General features: G+C 43.2%; 1 long non-coding RNA gene across 1 annotated transcript; it reads right to left on the bottom strand.

Moving 5' to 3' along the window:
• Positions 1 to 8642: 8642 nt before the first annotated feature.
• Positions 8643 to 18770, bottom strand: LOC137161434 (uncharacterized). The gene is made up of 3 exons (XR_010922068.1): positions 18632 to 18770; positions 18233 to 18332; positions 8643 to 9761 (listed from the first exon to the last, which is right to left on the bottom strand). It is a non-coding gene; the product is annotated as an uncharacterized lncRNA (long non-coding RNA).
• Between the last annotated feature and the right edge of the window lie 322 nt (positions 18771 to 19092).

Here is a 19092-nt window from a genome sequence, read left to right as displayed (position 1 = left end):
TATCCTCCATGAACTTATCTAATTCTTTTTTGAACCCTGTTATCGTCTTGGCCTTCACAACATCCTCTGGCAAAGAGTTGCACAGGTTGATGGTGTATTTTGTGAAGAAATACTTCCTTTTGTTTGTTTTAAACGTATAGTCTATTAACTTCATTTGGTGACCCCTAGTTCTTGTGTTAGGAGAAGGAGTAAATAACACTTCCTTATTTACTTTCTCCATACCAGTCATGATTTTATAGACCTCTATCTATCCGTCCTTAGCCATCTCTTTTCCAAGTTGAAAAGTCCCAGTCTTATTAATCTATCCTCATACGGAAGCTGTTCCATACCCCTAATCATTTTTGTTGCTTTTTCCAATTCCACTACATCTTTTGAGATCGGGTGACCAGAACTGCACACAGTATTCAGAATGTGGACATATGAAGATTTATAAAGAGGCAATATGATATTTTCTGTCGTATTATCTCATTCCTAATGATTCCCAATATTCTGTTTGCTTTTTTGACTGCTGCTGCATATTGAGTGGATGTTTTCAGAGAACTATCCATAGTGACTCCAACATCTTTCTTGCGTGGTAATAGCTAATTTAGACCCCATCATTTTATTTGTATAGTTGGGATTATGTTTTCCAATGTGCATTTCTTTGCATTTATCAACATTGAATTTCATCTGCCATTTTGTTGCTCAGTCACCCAGATTTATGAGATCCCTTTGTAACTTTGCAGTCTACTTTGGACTTAACTATCAAGTAGTTTTCTATCATCTGCAGATTTTGCCACCTCACCATTTACCCCTTTTTCCAGATCAATTATAAATATGTTGAATAGTACTGGACCCAGTTCAGATCCTGGGGGGACACCCCTATTTACCTCTCTCCATTCTGAAAACTGACCGTTTATTCCTACCCTTTGTTTCCTATCTTTTAACCAATTACTGATCCATAAGAGGACTTCCCTCTTATCCCATGACAGCTTACTTTGCTAAAGAGCCTTTGGTGAGGGACTTTGTCAAAGGCTTTCTGAAAGTCTATGGAAACTATATCCACTGTATCATCCTTGTTCACACGCTTGTTGACTGCCTCAAAGAATTCTTATAGATTGGTGAGGCATGATTTCCTTTTACAAAAACCATGTTGACTCTTTTCCAACAAATTTTGTTCATCTATGTGTCTGATAATTCTGTTGTTTACTATAGTTTCAACCAATTTGCCTGGTACTGATGTTAGGCTTACCATTCTGTAATTGCTGGGATTGCCTCTGGACCCTTTTAAAACAAATTGATGTCACATTAGCTATCCTTCAGTCATATGGTACAGAAGCTGATTTGAATGATAGGTTACATACCACAGTTAGTAGTTCTGCAATTTCACATTTGAGTTCCTTCAAAACTCATAGGTGAATATCATCTGGTCCTGGTGATCAATTACTGCTTAATTTATCAATTTGTTCTAAAACCTTCTCTAATGACACCTTAATCTGGGACAGTTCCTCAGATTTGTCACCTAAAAAAAAATGGCTCAGGTTTAGGACTCTCCCTCCCATCCTCAGCCGTGAAGACAGATGCAAAGAATTCATTTAGTTTCTCTGCAATGGCCTCATCTTCCTTGAGTGCTCCTTTAGTATCTCGGTTGTCCAATGGCCCCACAGGTCATTTAGCAGGCTTCCTGCTTCTGTTGTACTTTAAAAAAAGTTTGCTGTTACTTTTTGAGTCTTTGACCATCTGTTCTTCAAATTCTTTTTTGGTCTTTCTAGTCATATTTTTACATTTCACTTGCCAGAGTTTATGCTTCTTTCTATTTTTCTCAATAAGATTTAACTTCCAGTTTTTAAAGGATGCTTTTTTGCCTCTAATTGCTTCTTTTACTTTGTTATTTAGCCATGGTGGCACTTTTTACATGACTTACCTCTTACTTTCTCTTACACTTCAGCGTTACTGTGGCTGGGCTCTGGAGACACTACCACTGTGCAGGATAGACGTTCATCCAGAAAGTTGTGGGCTGAGGGTGCAAGGGCTAGGCAGGGGCTTTGGGTAAAGTGTTGATTCCCAACAGTGACCCCCATACATGGTACTTGCTCTGCCTTGACGAAGCCCACCTTAAAGAACACTGTTTGATTGGTAGATCATTCAAAAAGAGGAGTCAGGACCTTTGCCTCAACAGCACCTGCTTGAACAGGCCATGCGCCTAACCCAGTGCCGAGACCTTCCTCAGGCCACAGGTCGCCCTCAGTCTTGGAAAGTACTGCTGCCTCTCATTCCAGGGCTGGTGCCAAAGAAGAGGTCTCATAAGACCAGTCATGAGTGCACTAGGTCCTGTGGTGGCTCTTCTGCATCCCCTCAGAAAAGCATGGAATAGTTCGGGACCGGCTCTGGCATGTGGGATGGCATGGTTACCTCTGACCCTCCCTCAGTACAGAAACCCTGTATCGTCAACTCTGGTTCTGGCCTCCAGCCATCATGAGCCTGGTACCAGCTGAAGCAATGCTGGTACTGAAGTTGTCTGATGTCTGGCTGCAGCAGATCTATTCTGCCTTTTGGTCCCATCCTCGTCATTGGTGCAAGACTTTGCAAGGCTGGCACCTGCGATGGCCCTCCCAGTTGGAGAATGCTGCCAAAACCATGGGCCTCTTGGCATTGCACCCGGAGCTCCCCTCCTGTTGGTTGGGATGGACATGGCACCAGAGCTGGTACAGAGGTCTTTGGTTCCAGGGCCTTTCTTGGCACCAACACAATCAACGCAGCAGATGCTTCCGTGGCAGTTGTCGCCACCTTCGACGTTGAGGCACTCGGGCACTCTGGGAGTGACCTTGCCTGTGGCACCAACATATTTGGCACCAGCAGTACTGGTTCCATTGGGAGCACCAATTCCAACCTTGTTCTAGGCCACAGATGAGTCGGATCGCCTGTTGGCTCGCTCTGGAGTTGCTCTTCCTATATCTCCGAATTCCTGGGGCACCTTTGCTTCAGAATCGGGGTCCTCGTCCTCCTGCTCCACTTCACTGGAATTGATCCAACAGGGCTACCAGAGTTGACATGTGCCCCGAGGCCGGGATGGAGGCCCCTGTCCTGGCACCTACTGCCCACCAATGCCTTACCCATACCAGTGACTTCTTGGGTTCAGTGGGAATTTCCTCCTTCCCAGAGGTCTTGTTCATTGTTCAAGTCAAAGGTAAGGTCATTTGCCCATGTGACATTGGTGGCTGCAGCATACCCACAAGCCCAGGTGCCCATGGTTCCCCTTCCCAGAGTTTCCCTGTCCGGAGATACTATCCCAGGAGCAGGACCTGATTGTGGCTCAGCCAAGAGCCTGATGCTAGTCCCTGGATGATGCTGGGCTGCCTGGTATATCCTCCCCTTCCATCCCAGAGGACTTTAATGCATACCAGGACTTTAATGCTGGGTAGTCTCATCCCTCAGTAATTAAGCAGAGTTTCTCCAGGAGAATACCCGTAAACTTGTGGACATTTTCCAGCCCTCTGTTCCTGGGAGGGTGGCCCTCCCAATTAATAAGGCGCTCCTCAAACCAGCAAGAGCTCTTTGGAGTACACTGGCCTTGGTGCCACCGGTGGCTAAGTGCTTGAAGAAGTGCTATTTTGTGCCTGTTCAGGGATGTGAGCAGTTCTATTCCCATCTGACCCTGACTCCCTGGTGGTCACAGCAGTGAATGACAGAGCCTGAAAGGTTCAAGTCCCACCCCCAAGGACAGAGACTCAAAGCAGCTGGACCTTTTGTGTAGAAATATATATATAATCTCATTGTCATTACAAATGAGGATCTCAAACCAGCAAGCTTTGCTGTCCAAATATGAATTTCTCAATTGGTCATCTATGGCCAAGTTTGAGGACCAGTTTCAGCTGTTTGTCACCAAGGGCTGCTTGGTGGCCAAGACATGACTACAATCTGCCCTTGATGATGTGATGTTCTCCGTGATCACTCTGAGGAGAGCTTCCTGGCTCCAAAACTCGGGAATCACTCTGTTCTCACAGCAAGTAATGGAGGACTTGCCTTTTGATGGCTGAACCCTGTTTTTGGACAAGACTGATGAAACCCTTCATTCCTTTAAGGATTCCAGGGCTATATTTGTACAGGCATGACTACCTGCCCTTTCCTGGTTACTGTATGCGGCCAGTCTGCATCCAAGTCCGATAAACAAAATTTAAAATAGGATATTAAATGTAACTAATATATATTGGTTTTAAAATTTTAATAAATACATATTTCAGAGGACAGGTAAAATAGTAGCCAATGGAGACAGTATTACAGACAACTAATGTCCCATTGATAAAATTAAGATATGGAGAAGATATAATAGCTATTAGTAGGATATATCAAATGGGGTTCCGGGATCGCTACTTGTCATTGAACAAGGCCAGCATATCGGCAGTGGCGTACATTGCAAGCCTACATAGATTTTCTTTAAAATGCTTGCATCTCTCCATTCCCAGGAGTGTTAATAATTCATCATTACCTTCACTACATTTACCACATGCTCCAATTATGTACCAAAGAAGTGTATGCTCTTACCTTCAGAGCTCCTCTTAATCTCTTCTTCCAGCTTGGAGTAGTACTCCACCTTGTCCCTGTGGGCCCCCTCCAAACTGTCAGAATTGTCTTCTGAGCAAACTGTGGCATCTACTACAGCAGCAATACCATCTTTTATGAAAATAACATCTGGTTTCTGTAAATTCCCTTCTCTGTTCCTAAGATGTGGCTCCATTATTGCCCTTCAACCTAATTTAGTTGCTTTATCAAGTAAAGCTTTCAATATTCTATTATGTCTTTTAATACAGGCTTCTTTGGTATTAAGGCATTGCCCAGATATATATGGAATGGTTTCTCTAACCTTACCACCCCACCTACACAATGCATTAATCTTCTCTCTCCCTCCAGCTAAGGTCTCCCCTTGTGGGATATACATTCACTCTCATTTGTAGTGCAATGATAAAAGAAGATTTGGCTAAACAAGATCGCTTTAAAAATGAATTACTAATAATATTCTTAAAATAATACACCCTCCCTGACACTTCAAACCATTCCACCTAGAAAATTCTTCATTCCTCCATGTCTTGGGATTAGGGGTAACAGCACTATAAACTACAATCTTATCCACCAGATTTTCTCCAGCATAAATAAAGGACAAGTCTAGCCAATTATCTCTTGATACTATATGTCTCCTCCACTTTTAAATTAGCATATTTGGAATTTGTACACTACATTTTGTTATTGTTAACCCTCTATCTCTAACTCTAACATAAAACAACCCATCCGTTGTATACTGCGGAAGCTGTGACATATTCTTAATAAGCTTCCTCACCAAAATGGATATCCAATTCACTTAAAATACAAAAGGGGGCTCAATTAAAAGAAAATGATAAAATAGTCTAGATAAAATATATATTTTTAAAATCACCAATTTTGGGGCTGGTTTGAGGGTGATTCTACAAAGACTATCGCACCATTCTGTCAACTTGACTCCTAGGGTTATATCCTCCATCCTAATCCAAGGGTTGATTCTTGTCCCCAAGTATCTTTCAACTTGACCTGGTTGTACATAGTCAATGACCTCACTTCCTAACTTCCAATTTTCCTTTGGTTTAACCACAAAAGTCTTGTGTTTTGGTAAACTATGAAACCCTTTAGTCTTCCTAACATTAGCCCACAAGCTAGTAGTCATACAAAATTGATTTAAAATCTCAAGATTATTAACCATCCCCTGATAAGAACTACTTAAAACTGCCACATTGTCAGCAAAGGCCAGTGTTGTAATTTTATTTTCCTGAAACATAAAACCAGACCCTTCATATTCTAACTCAATTAAAAGGGGATCTATAGCAATATTAAATAAAATAGGAGATAAGGGATCCCCTTGTTTAACTCCACAACATATTAAATTGGACCCTGTACACTCATCACCCACCGATACTTTTGTTACACTATTAGTATACAAATTCTTAATAATTTTAATGAACTGTTAACTAATCCCAAATCTTTTAAAGCCATGTATAATGTGTCTATAGCCAATAGAATCATATGCTTTAGTCATATCAACAAATACAATAGCAATTTCATCCCCATTTCTCTTTGCTCCCTTAATCAAATTATCTAAAATAGAAATATTCTCCTCAGATCCAGGAGCAGAGATAAAACTGTATTGTCTATTACATATCTTAACTGCACTGGTGAATCACTTAGCTAAAATTTTTATATGTATTCTAATCCATACTGATCCAATAGTCAAAGGTCTCCAAGAAGAGAATTTAGCTAATTCTACTGGATCTTGGACTTTTGGGATTAAAATAGTTCTATTTTCCTTAAAATAATCTGGGATTTGCATATTTAAAAACCAAATATTAACATTTTTTGTGATAATGAGAGAGTCCAAATTAAGAAGGTCCCAAATATTATTAATGGTTACTCTATCAGGACTCAGAGCACTGGTTCTTCAAATGGCTCACAATGCCCCCCTAATTTCAACCATAGATATTAGACCTATTAATAAAGTATTATCAGCCCACTTCTCTACTGGAGGCCATCTGGCTGTACTGCCATGGCCAACCTTATCTAGTATAGCCACATAATACTGCTCAAGCTCAATCAGGGGGCTATTACACTTGACTTTATTCTCCCATAATTATCCATGCCAATCTTTCCTCATCTTTATCAAACAAAAATTGATAAAATTTTTATTGGGCCTTTTTTGTGGCATATCTTCTTACTTATACAGACTGATTCTTTCTATCTTTACTCCCTCTACTTCTCATCCTATTCTCATTATCTACTTCTGTTCCTCACTCTACCTGCATCAGTATCTATCAATAATTTACATAATTTCTCAATTATACCCCATCCAATAGAAGCAGTTTGAAACTGACTTAATTGCTGTTCTCTTTCATCTAAACTCTTTAAAATTTGCTCAACATTTCTCCCTTGTCTGCAAAATGTAGATACTCTATCAACTACTGGATGATCCTTCAGAGTTTGTATCTTTTCCCTACAGGGTGTTACTTCTAATATACCACCATTAGATCCCTCCCTACTTAAAATGCTAGTTGCCATGTCTTCCCTAATTCTCTTTTTAGCCAAATCCCTTCTCTTATCTGCAATTTATTAGTTTTAGTATGTAATTTGCTTTCATTACATTTATTAATATTCCTTTTTTCTAGCATATTTACTCTCTAGCTGAAGAAGGATATCAATCTCTTGTTCTGTCCATACGTGAGAGTGAATAGGCTTACCCACAACCTTAGTTTCCTTCCTTTGTTCATTTATAGTTACTGGATGCCTTGCCTAGTATGTTGATTCAACCCTGATCTAGTGTGGAAGGCAGACCCACAAAGTAAACAGCTGTAAAGCTGTAACCCATCTCTGAGCTGGCCACCTCTCTGGACACACAGAGTAGTGGGGTAGTGGCAAGCAATATTCTGAAAATGGGAATATTTGCCACATTTTTTGCATATGACTCTAATAGCCAAACTCTTATGAACCACATTAATGTGCTTAGCCCATTTACCAAAGGTTGCTAAAACCTAAGGACATATTGGACAATTATAGCACTTCAAGGGATACTCTAGCTAAAATAGCCCATCCTTCTGTGAACTAGTATTCTGCTTATTATCCGTAATATTAAAACCAGTAGATAAATTCATATTAAAACATCCAGTCTCAATAAAATATGGATCTTCAAATGCATCTCTAAAAAGGCTATTAATAAAAACCAACAGTAAAAATACTAAACATCTCTCACTTGGTCCTCATCTATCCAGCCTATTTCCTCCAGTATAGCATCATCTCCATAAAGGAGATCACATGTATCCTCTGCATGAGGTATCCACTCATGCACAACCTCCTTATACATAGGTCCTGTGACCTGAATTAGACCCCTAACATATTGAACACTGCTAACTGGGGCATCAAAGCCAGCAGCAGGGGCATTGTTAACCCAGTCCAGCACTGCTCCGGTATGAATATCTATATTCAATTTCTCCATAATTAAGAGATGTAACCCTTCACAGGGGGAATCTATCTCTTACCAGAGAGAGGCCACCCTTGCCAGGGAAGAAATCTATGCCAGGGGGTGGCTACCCTTATCAGGGGAGCATACTGTAATGGTGCTGCCCACCCCAACCCTCTCCTGAAGGGAGGGGTTCACCCTCCACAATTCGCCTGGTGTTCCACACCAGTTATCGACTCCCACCATGAGGAGGTGATGGTAGGACTTGCCATCCAAAGGTTTTCCTCAGTGAGGGGCCCCTGCCAGCTAAAGCCGAGTCCTAACAGTAGGGTGGAAGGTCTTTGGGGTTATATACACCACCCATGCAGAGACACCACTACAGTTGCAGCAACAACAGCCATATAGGCCACGGTATCCTTTTATGCAGCCCTTCCCCCCGAGACAGTGAGTCTATCCCAGGAAGAGAGATGGCCTCACAAGAGGAAGTGCTTGAACTCAAGGCTCAGCTGGTATGTTCATCCTCCTTTGGTGCCTGCTAAGTGCCTATTTTGACTCTTTAGTCCAGAGCACTGTTCCAGTTGTTGTTGTTCTTCTGCCCTCGTCGTCCCTCCAGTCCTTTGTGGATAGGCTGGCCTGCTTTGACAATGCCTGGGTCTCAGTTACCTCCAACAGAAGGGTCCTAGTCAGATTGGGCTACACCATCCACTTCCTTTCTATGCCCCCTCCCCCCATCCCTCTTCAGCGACCCCTCTCACAAGACACTGCTCTTCAAGCAGGTCAGCTCTCTGCTAATGTTGGGGGTGGTGGAGGAAGTTCCACAAGAATACAGAGTCACAGGTTCTATTCCCAGTATTTCCTGACATCAAAACCTAAGGGCAGGATGAGGCCCATCCTCAACCTTTGCAGACACAACAAATTAATCAAATACGTGAGTTTCCACATGGTCACTCTCTCAGCTATCCTCCCTGCTCTGTCTCAGAGTGACTGGTTCACTGCTCTGGACCTTCAGGACACTTATTTTCATGTGGTCATTCTACCAAGTCACAGGAAGTTTTTTCATTTTGTAGTAGGAGAATGTCATTGTCAGTATATAGTTCTCCCATTTGGCGTCTCTTCTGACCTGAGTCTTCACCAAATGCCTGGCAGTGGTCATGGCTCTCGTCAGGAGGAAGGGAATCCACATCTTTCCCTACCTCAATGACTGGTTGCTGAAGGGCTGCTCCAGAGAGGAGTTTCTCGCCCCTGTCAACACTACATTGCATTTACTTGACTGTTTGGGACTCATTCCAAACATCATGAAGTCAACGTTGGCTCCCACTCAACAAATGGAGTTTATTGGGGTCTTGTTAGATTCCACAAAGTCAAAGGTGTTCCTACTGACCGATTACTTCCAGGTGATTCAACAGCTGTGTAGAATGGCTATCTTGTGAATTGCACAGACTTGATGCAGCATTCACAGATGGGGAAACCCTTTTTCATTAAGCAGAACTGAATATAAAACATTCCAACAAAATTATGATCTCTCAAACTCATTTGAATGAATTTTTATATATGTTCCAGTGGACCTAATGCAATGATTGTTGGCTAAATGTTAATTCCACAAAGGTTCTTTGTTTACTGCTAAAAGAGACAGCAGACCACACTAAAAACACTCCAAAATGGATTACTTATTTGAAATAAATGATTGATTCTATAGTTCCTTCATTTTGGATTTGTGATGTTCAATTCTTTAGTCAGGTGTTCAGTCTTATGATAAAGTTCTATGCTTCATGGAATTTCTTTAGGGATGTGATTGTTTTCTTTTTCCAGTTTTCTATCAAATGAAAAAACATAACATTTAGTTAAAGAACAGTAGCACATTCATGTCAGACGTTCCATGGCCTGTGTTATACAGGAGGTCAGACTAGATGACCACAATGGTCCCTTCTGGCCTTGGAATCTGAATCCACAAATATTTTCATTGAAGAAACAGAAGTAGTCTAGGTGGGAAAAAACAGAATTTTTGATTAACTGTCTAACATATTCACTGAACTTATGTACTACAGAGTGCAATACCTAGAGATGTGAGTGATGACCCCTGTAAGTAATGTTACAAAGCTTTTTCCCTGATAACCCTCTTATTCTCATAACTTTCTGCAGTGTTCACCCTAGTGCTGAATTTTTCTGTTCTTAGACTCTACCTGAAGGTTAATTTGTTTTTAAGAAAAACTGAGCAAAAACTCTCCCTTCATCCATTTTTAAATTGGGTGTAGGAGAACCACCAGAAAACAATTTTGAACACTTTTTTCTCCCAGGAGCTGGGATAGCAACCACAAAAGGGGTAGTATGGCTGTTCTGGCTCTTGCCTATTGGTTACAGAGATGGACTTGACTCGCCTGTCCCCAAAAATGGAGCTGCCTCCAGCCACACTCAATTATTCAAGATTTGTGAAAGAGTTATGAATTTTACCCAAAGGACTTGTCTGCATGGTGGGATAATGAGCGCTACAGCGATGTGATTTCAAAGCATACTAATGTGTTGTGCATTAGTTGGTCTGTGTAGACCCTGCTGGTATACACTGAAGGTTCTCTAGTGTACTTTAATACAGTACTGTTTCAAATAGTACTACATTAAAGCATACCAGTAGGGTCTATATGCACCAATTATTTTGCAACACATTAGTGAACTTTAGATATCACACTCCTGTGGAGCGCATTACCCCCTGCGTAGACAAATTAAGGCTCCAATTGTGCAGGGAGTTCCCCATAGGCAGGTGACAGGGGTTCACTGGGTGCCCTGGGCTGGCAGCACTGCCTAGACACCTCTCAAACACACACAGCACTGCCTGGACCCACCCTCCCCAATACACACACCCCCCACTATGTGGACACCCCCCTCTCTCACACACACACACACACACACACACACCCCCTCCCAAAAAGCCCTCCTCTCCCAACCCCCACAACACTACCCAGTCATCCCTCCAATATACACAGAGTTCTGCCTAGACACCCCTCGCAACACACATAGAACACTGCCCAGATACACCACTGAGCCGTGGGTTTTTCTGACGTGGTTCTCCTTCAGTGTCTCCTGTAGAAACTGTCTCAATGTGGCTAAATAATGAAAGAGTGACTGGAGCAGGGGGACTAGACACAGAGTCTCCTATGTGGGTGCCCTACCCACTGAACTACAGAGTCACTCAGACTCACTTTCAGGCCCGCTGACTATTTAAGTATTTATCCACAGTGGAATAGTCATTAGGCCTGAGAGCAAGTGTAAAAATGGCTCTTGTAGTTCAGTGGTTAAGGCACCAACGTAGGAGGTGGGAGACCCTGGGTCCAGTTGCCCCACTTGGTAAAATTGGTTGATACACAGAGTCCTGTGTCCAAGAGCCTACTCTAGTTGTGGGAGAGTTGTGTAATTCCATTCCAATGCAGGATGAGATCTGAAGGGGTGCACGCAGAAACCACAAAGGGGTAAAAGGTGCAGCTGTGCAACTGAGACAGTTTTCATTTAAAAAAAAAAAAATTTCAGCCTTTGGGTTGTGTAGATAAACTTGCAAACATGAAGGACGGGTGCAGTGCTGTCTTCCTAAATCTGCAGATAGCCATCTCTAATGCCCTTGCTTCTGCTTTGCCAAACTGCAGCAAGATGAAAACTCTCGTAAATTTTCACTGCTACTATTGGAAACCTTGATGGACATCAGTGAAACTGATAAGAATCATAACAGTTTCACTCTGCTGCTGCTCAGGAAGGCTAAATGCAGTTGCAGAAGCACTGGAGCTACCCAGTGGCAAAGGGACCTCAAACCAGAGATTGGGAGAAAGGATAAAGTAGAACAAACACTTAATCCTCTCGCCATCACAGCAGCCAAGAGCCTGGGGTAGAATAGAGTAGCAGAGATCCTTTGCAACAGCTAGGAGATTGGGGTGGAGGAGACCAAGAGAGTTAATGCTGCTCTTTTATCCAGCAGTCATAGAGGCTTGGGGACTTCAAATATAACAGACACCTATTAAATGGAAGTTGACATAAAAAAAATGATGCCCCCAAGTGGAGTCCAAGGAGAGGACATTGGCAGGAGTGTCGGTGTCTTCCCATTTACCAGCAACCGGGGAAAGAATTAGCTTCTTACCTAGGAGTTGTCTCTGGACAGTGATAACCGAACCCAGCACAGTTCCTCAGATTCTCCATTATCTCACTGGCAGGGAGAGTATCTTTGTGAAGGATTTATCATGGCAGTTTCCCATCCCATAGCTTCTTTCCAGGGTTTTTAACAGGCTAATCTGGCCTATAAAGAGGTATTTATTTTGTACATTCACTATTGTTAAATAGGTTCTGGAATGTGGGTTGGGGCTAAAGGGATAACAGAAAAGTGAGTTTTGAGGAGAGATTTGAAGAATTTCAAAACTGTTGTATGGAAATGTATTAATTTTCCCTTAGTTCCAGTATTGGATTTACTAGACACCAAAATGCATCCACTTGTAAAGAGATTCTTACTGCACAATTTTTCAGACTAAAGAAATAATGTTGTATTTGTGATATTCATCTTCAAGTGATTGAACATATCGATTCCACGGTAGGTGTGTGCACCCTGTGCACCATTGTAGGAGGCTTCCCCTCCCCCCAGCTGTACCTGTTAGGGTGGCTCAAGCGTCCTGTGTTACCACCCACCCTTGAGGTCTGCTATGAGAGGGTAGGGCCACCCACAACCCCCCTCAGTTCCTTTTTACCACCAGTGATGGTTATCAGAGCAATTTCAGACTTGTTAAGTCAAGTGCTTCCCTCACTCCTTTCTGTATAGGTCCTCTGTTGTAAATTAGTAGTTAGTTATAGATAGCTTTTTCAGTGCTAGGTTTCCATTTTAGATATTTTTGAGCTTTTTTATCTTTCAGTACCAGGATCAATAGTGGAATGATGCCTCATTCATCGAGGTTTAAGTTCTGCTGGACCTGTGCTAAACCCATGCCAGTCAGCGACCCACACCAGGCCTGCCTGAAATGTTTGGGAAAATCCCACAATAGTGACAAATGTCATATTCGCAAAGAATTCAAGCCCCACTCCATATTATATATATATATAGATAGATAGATAGGGGCGAGGATCAAATGCTTGCTTATGCAGGCAACACTTCATCCCCCCATCAGAACAGTTGCACAAGAAAAATGCTCTAAATATATCAGTTTTGGTACGAAGCTCTCCACTAGAGATGTCTGTGGCTCCTCGGTCCCATTAGCTTGTAGCAAAGAAAAATCTTAGACTTTCCTCCGGCTGGATACCTTATTTCACTGGGTCGGTATTGAAGCCAGACAGAGGCAGACACTCCACAAAGCATTCGGGGAGAAGATCTCCCTGGAACACTCATCACCTATCAAGAGGGGATCATAACCTCTAGTGCCTGTACCAGGTCTGTCAAGGCCGTCCCCTGAAAGACCTTAGCAGAGCCATCAGACAGTGCCACTCCCAACCACCTCAGAGGCATATGCAGCTACAAGGGACCTGCTTAGTTTCTCGGTACCAGTATCACCAAGAGTAGAAGGTTTGCATCTGGTACCGATGCCTGATGCTCATATCTCACTACATTGAGATCCTGTGATACTGCTACCCATGCCTCCACAGAGGCCCGTGCTGTTGAGAGGAAAGCTTCCAATGATTTCCCCCCTACTGCCATCCCCAGGCTCAGGCTGCTTTTCACAAATCCTATCTAGATCTGCCCCTCTGTTGTCAGAAGTATCTGACTCTTCTTCTTTGGACTCAGAGGTGAGGTAATGGGAATTGAGGGTGCTCAGCACCTTGTGAGATTGAGCTCTTACTGCATAAGCAGATAGCAAGTGACAGGAAAGCTAGGAGAAGTTTCTTCAGAAAATGACTTCAATTTGCATGCTATTGTATTGCGTGAGTGAGTATATAATTCTGCAATGATAGTGTCTATGGTAAAAATGAGAAAAAAGCTGGACTACTTTCTATCATCTCAGGTATCAAATAATCTACTTGAAATAGTCCATGAAGGTAAGAAATGATGCTAGTTCATTGTGCCAATATTATATTTATAACTACTGCTTACCACATCTCTAAGATTCTTCAAGGGATAAGATTTATGTGGTCTGTTTGAACATTTGTCTAGCATCGGTATATGTGAAGAGAGGATTGGATCTCAGATACAGGAAATGTTAACTGATTTGTTTAACTTGTCTTAAATGATCATGTAGTTCTTTAGCACAAATCCTTCCCACAGCTTTCACTGGGAGATCCACACATAGAAGGACAGTACAATCAGGCCTTTAAGAGCAAGTCAGGGCTTGAAACAACTTTAATAAAGTCTATTTACATGGCAGGTGAACTAGCTAGCTTTTTATTTTGAACGGTATTCAAATAATTATCTTTCAAACACAAGAGGGCACTCCCACCTCACTTTTTAAAGTGTACAGCAAATTTGAAAAATTAAATGCATTATGGAGATTGATAAAGGGAATGAGATGCTGTGATGCTAAGCCTTGCCAGGCCTAAGTTTTAGGCACCTAAAATATCACAGGAACAACACTGATCCCCAAAGCCTGAGTTAGGCACCTCGCCTCCCTGTATGATGAATGGGAAGAGAGAGACCTGTGATTCACAAAAGCCAGCATACTAAAGCAGAGCACTGCCTAAACTAGCCAATAGGAGATGCTCACAAAAGGGGCATAGGTGGTGGGTATAACACACTGGGGGAGGCTAACCGTCCCTAACCAGCTGCCACGGGAAGCTCCCCTGCCTCTCCGCACCACCCACGCCCCACTCCTGTTCTCTACATGGTATCATGGGAGAAGTTGGTCTGGCCCTGGCCCAGGCCCACCCCCAGTGTCTGCTTCTGCATGCAGCAGATCCAGCCTGGGAGGGGCCCAGTATGACAGCTACTGCCCTCCAGTGCCGCAGGGAACACAGTCTGGGACCCGGCATGGCTGCACTCCCAGAAAGCAAAGGGCACCCACCCTCCCTGTCTGGTGGCACAGAGTCCAGCTCGTGTGGGGGTCCAGGCGGGTCCTGATTCCTCTTGGCCCTCTTCCCCAAGACCTCTCCCCACCCCCTGCTCATGCCTTTTCATCCTCTCCCCCCCCCACAGAGGCACAAGTGGTGGATGAGGGAGGGGGCAAAGAGGTGCGCGTGATAGGCGAGCGGCAGGCAGGGCAGTAGGCTGAGAGGGGCCCACCCAGACCCCCTGCATTGGCTGAGCTCTGCACCACCTGGCATGGAGAGCGGGCAGCCTTTGCTTTCTGGGGGTGCAGCCCCGGCCCTGCCTGGTCCAGGCCGCACGCTGCATTTCCTTCAGCACTGGAGGGTAGTAGCTGCAGCACCAGGGGCAGGCTGGGCCAACTCTTCCCCCAGTGGCATGTGGCGGCTGGGGGTGGAACAGAGGTGGAGTGTGGGCAGGGCCTCAGGGGGAGGGCTGGTGCCCCCCTCTGCCCAGTCTCCCCAAAGGCAGGCATCACATGCTGCCCCTGGAGAAGGTTGTGTCCTAAGCCCTCCCCCTCTCATAGTTTACATCTTCACTGACAGTGGCAAATTCACCGCCATCAGATTGCTCTATCTGAAAAATCGCCATGTTAAAGCCACCCCCTGAAGTGGCGCAGCACAGTGAAGATGCTGCGTAGAAGAGGAATTATGATGTCAACATGAGTTACACAAGCTACACAGAGAAGCTTGCGTAACTCTTGTCAACTGCCACCAAATTTGAAGTCAGTGTAGACCAAGCCATAGAATTAGGTGTTTAAGTCCAAGCTACTGGGAAGCACCTAGCTTTGCTTGTAATTATCAGATGTGAACCCTGCCCTGGAGCTAGGCACCTAAGGCATTTCTTGCAAGAAGCTGGGAGGAAAAGGAAGAGCTCCCTCATAACTTTTACCTCAGCGATTAGGGTAGGGTGCTTAGCCGATATAGGTGACACATGGTTCAAGTCCCCCACTTCTGCCTGATGAGAAGGAATCTGAACAAGATCGGCCACCACTCAAGCGAGTGCCCTAACTGCCAGGCTATGGGATGGCTTGATGTGGGCACTCTCAATCTCTCTTGTTGAAACTGTTCCCCTGTGGATAAATAAATGGCTTTTAAAAAGTGTCCAGTACAGGAAATGAAAACCCAGGCCTATAAAATGGATTATTTTTGTTGGTTTTTAAATGCAAGTCAGAGACACAAACAGTTAAACTAATTTGTCATTTTACAGGAAATACTTTAGAAAAAATGCAAAATATCACTTTCATCTTACTTAAAAATAAGTTACTTGTAAATCTTTGCTTAGAGTGAAATATGTTCCCTTTCTCCTCAGGGGCTTTGTCTCTGAGGATCTCCATGGAAGTTGTGGAGGGAACAAATTGCAATCCCAAACCCTTGGGCTGAACTAATGGCAGTGGCCACTCCGCACTGTTTCTGCAGGTTATTTTCCATCAGTTGATCCACATAGGTAGGATGTGTCTTGGGCCTTCTCTCAACAGTCCCTTCTGCATCAATTATTTGGTGCCAGCAAGATGCCTCTCTATGAAATGCAGAGATTTCCTGCTACCTGCCCAATGGCTCTCTCCAAACAGCCATCCCCTCCCACTGAGGAGCAATGCCAGGCTTCTGGAGGTGCAGAGTACCTTGCCTGGGTCCTCAGAGTCTGGATGAATTCCACTCTAATAAAAATAAATACTCTGATACCTGCAGCAGGTATAGCACAGACCAAGCAGGTCAAATTATGATTGATAACTGTGCCTCTTGATCATGGATCTGATCTTCTGTTTGAGGCAAAATTCCTACTTGCCAGCAGGAGCCACCTCTCCAATTCACAACAGTTACCATTTTTGATAAAGAAAATAAGGAAAGGAAGAACAGAACTGTTATTTTCTAATGCAGCAAATTGCTTGTCACTACTTTTTAAAGAACATTTTCATACTTTGAAAACGTGAAATACTGGGGTACTGTGCTTCCATGCTGATCCTTGAGGCATGTATTGTGAGTTTGTATTGTGGGATCTTCAGCTCCATTTTACTTTAACAATAATATATTTTTATGGTACCTAGCAGCCATAGCTCTTGGAGGTGCTTTATAAAGCACCTAATTAAACGTGACTTAAAATACTAAGACAGATTAAAAGCTGATAAAATATTTATAGTATATTTCCATGCATGAATTTTGAGTTTTATTAAATTTTTCTGCTAGTGGCCACTAATTAGGAAAAAAAACAAAAAAGCAGATTGTAATAGTGACAACTTGTCTCGAGACCTTTAGGACTGACAAGATGCTCACTTCGTTTTCATTTCCAAGGATGACCTCCTCCTCAGATATGTCAAATGATTTACATTTATAGAAATTCTCAGAGATGATCACTATTCATACTGATACCCTTAATGAAAAGGTTGGCTGTGCTATAGGAGACTCCCTCTGCCATCAGTTGGAAACTGCTCCCAAAATAAAGGGTTTATGGTAACTATTAAAATAAAGGAAATCTCTCAAATGTTCTTCAGCGTCTCCAAGGCCTTGGCTATGAATACACCTTATTATTCCATCCAGCAACATTTAAAATCTGTGAACAAATTAATTGCTGCTATTACTAGGTAAAAATCCACTGACCTAAAAGTGTTACACTAGTGTAGGCTAGATGTGAATTTAGCCCTGTAAGATAAATTGCTTAATGTAAAATTCAACTTACTGATGTCACTAAAATGAACAGATGACTATGAACACAGAAAATGGCACTTTTTTTACACTCAGGGAGCAGGTCTGTTGAGTTATATCTGCACACATTAGCAACAAAAATAAGTTTACTGTTTTTTACTCCATGTAGCCCTGCTGAGTCAACACAACAACTAAAAGAGGGAACTGTGGATCTATTTATCTATCTTCCTTTCTTGTAACAGCATTTTTGTTTTCTTCCCTCTGTTGTTTCCTATATTTGAAATGTTCTCCGAAAACTTACACACCAAGCCACCATCCTTACCTCACTCAAATCTCTCTGAAAAGCACACAAAAGAGTAAAACTCCTCTTCAAAACTATTACTTATGCACTATGGAGGAAATCAACTTGTCATAGGGTTGCTGGCCCCTATGAGGCATTCTTGGCTCTGGCTTCCTGTGATGAGCTAATTTAATGTTTTATACTCTTGTGGACTGTGCAGAATTATTGAGGTGCTCAAAGAAAGGGGAAACTGAGGCACCACACAAGCACCAGCACACAGCACCACACAAGGTCAGCAGGGGGCTCTACAAGACAGACAGCATGTGACAACTGGTACTAGGTGGGATTCCGAGACTGTCACCAAGGAGGGATGACTGTAGCACAGTGCAGACACCTACCTTGGTTGTAAGAGGTTTACCCTTTCCTCATTGGGGTATGGAGGGGCAGCCATGGTGGCAGGAGTTCCAGTTTTGGGAATGTCTGGGCAACAGCAGAAGCCTGTCAAGGAGGTTCCATGACAGGAAATAGTAAGTTATCAACTCCAAAAGAAAAGGCAGCACAGGGTTTGATCAACTTTATGTATTGACTGAAGAAATGGGGCCTGCAGGATGGGTTTATTCCAATATGAACAATGATTAAGGCAAGCCAGGTTGCACTGAGCACAAGAGAAGCCAGGGAGAGCTTGTCTACCAGACTCCCTCCCTTTCGGTCTCAGGCCTTCACAAACTCCACATAGTCCAAGAGGGTGTAAGACAAAGTTCCCCTGCTGCAGTTGCACTTTGCTAAATCCAAATTACCTTGAAATAAAGTCCTTCCCCTTGGGTGCAGGGGGCTGTACAGCCCTCCTCTCTGAGGTTTTTAAGCTCCTAATCCTGTTCTCCAGTTTCTCCACAAGGAACCATACAAGGCTTCTCCGAGAATTGCAGTCTCCATAATTTCACCATAAACACCTCCCTACTGCCAAACCCAGATGGCCTTTTATCAGGCCCAGGTGCTAGTTAGTCAATTAACTGCCTAGATGGGCTCATTCCCCTTAAATTACCTCATCACATTACCTGGGCCTGGATTTGCCAAAAGGGGACAGCAATCCTGTGACATCACTCAAATCCAAGTATGTGGACTCCAGGCAGATTGAGTGTAGATGGGTCAGGGAGATAAAATTCATTCTCTTCCTCCAGCAATGCAGAGCAAGGGTAGGAGGCTACTATGCAGCTACCCTGAAGTTGCTATTCCAGCTGTGTGGGTGTTGGGGCCAAAG

This window comes from Emydura macquarii, unplaced genomic scaffold (genome assembly GCF_026122565.2).
Source record: "Emydura macquarii macquarii isolate MOO-44397 ecotype Brisbane River unplaced genomic scaffold, CSIRO-AGI_Emac_v2 contig_2297, whole genome shotgun sequence".
NCBI classification, from domain to species: Eukaryota; Metazoa; Chordata; order Testudines; family Chelidae; genus Emydura; species Emydura macquarii.
Note: the sequence above shows the minus strand (reverse complement) of the source record. Positions and strands in the feature narration are given on the sequence as shown.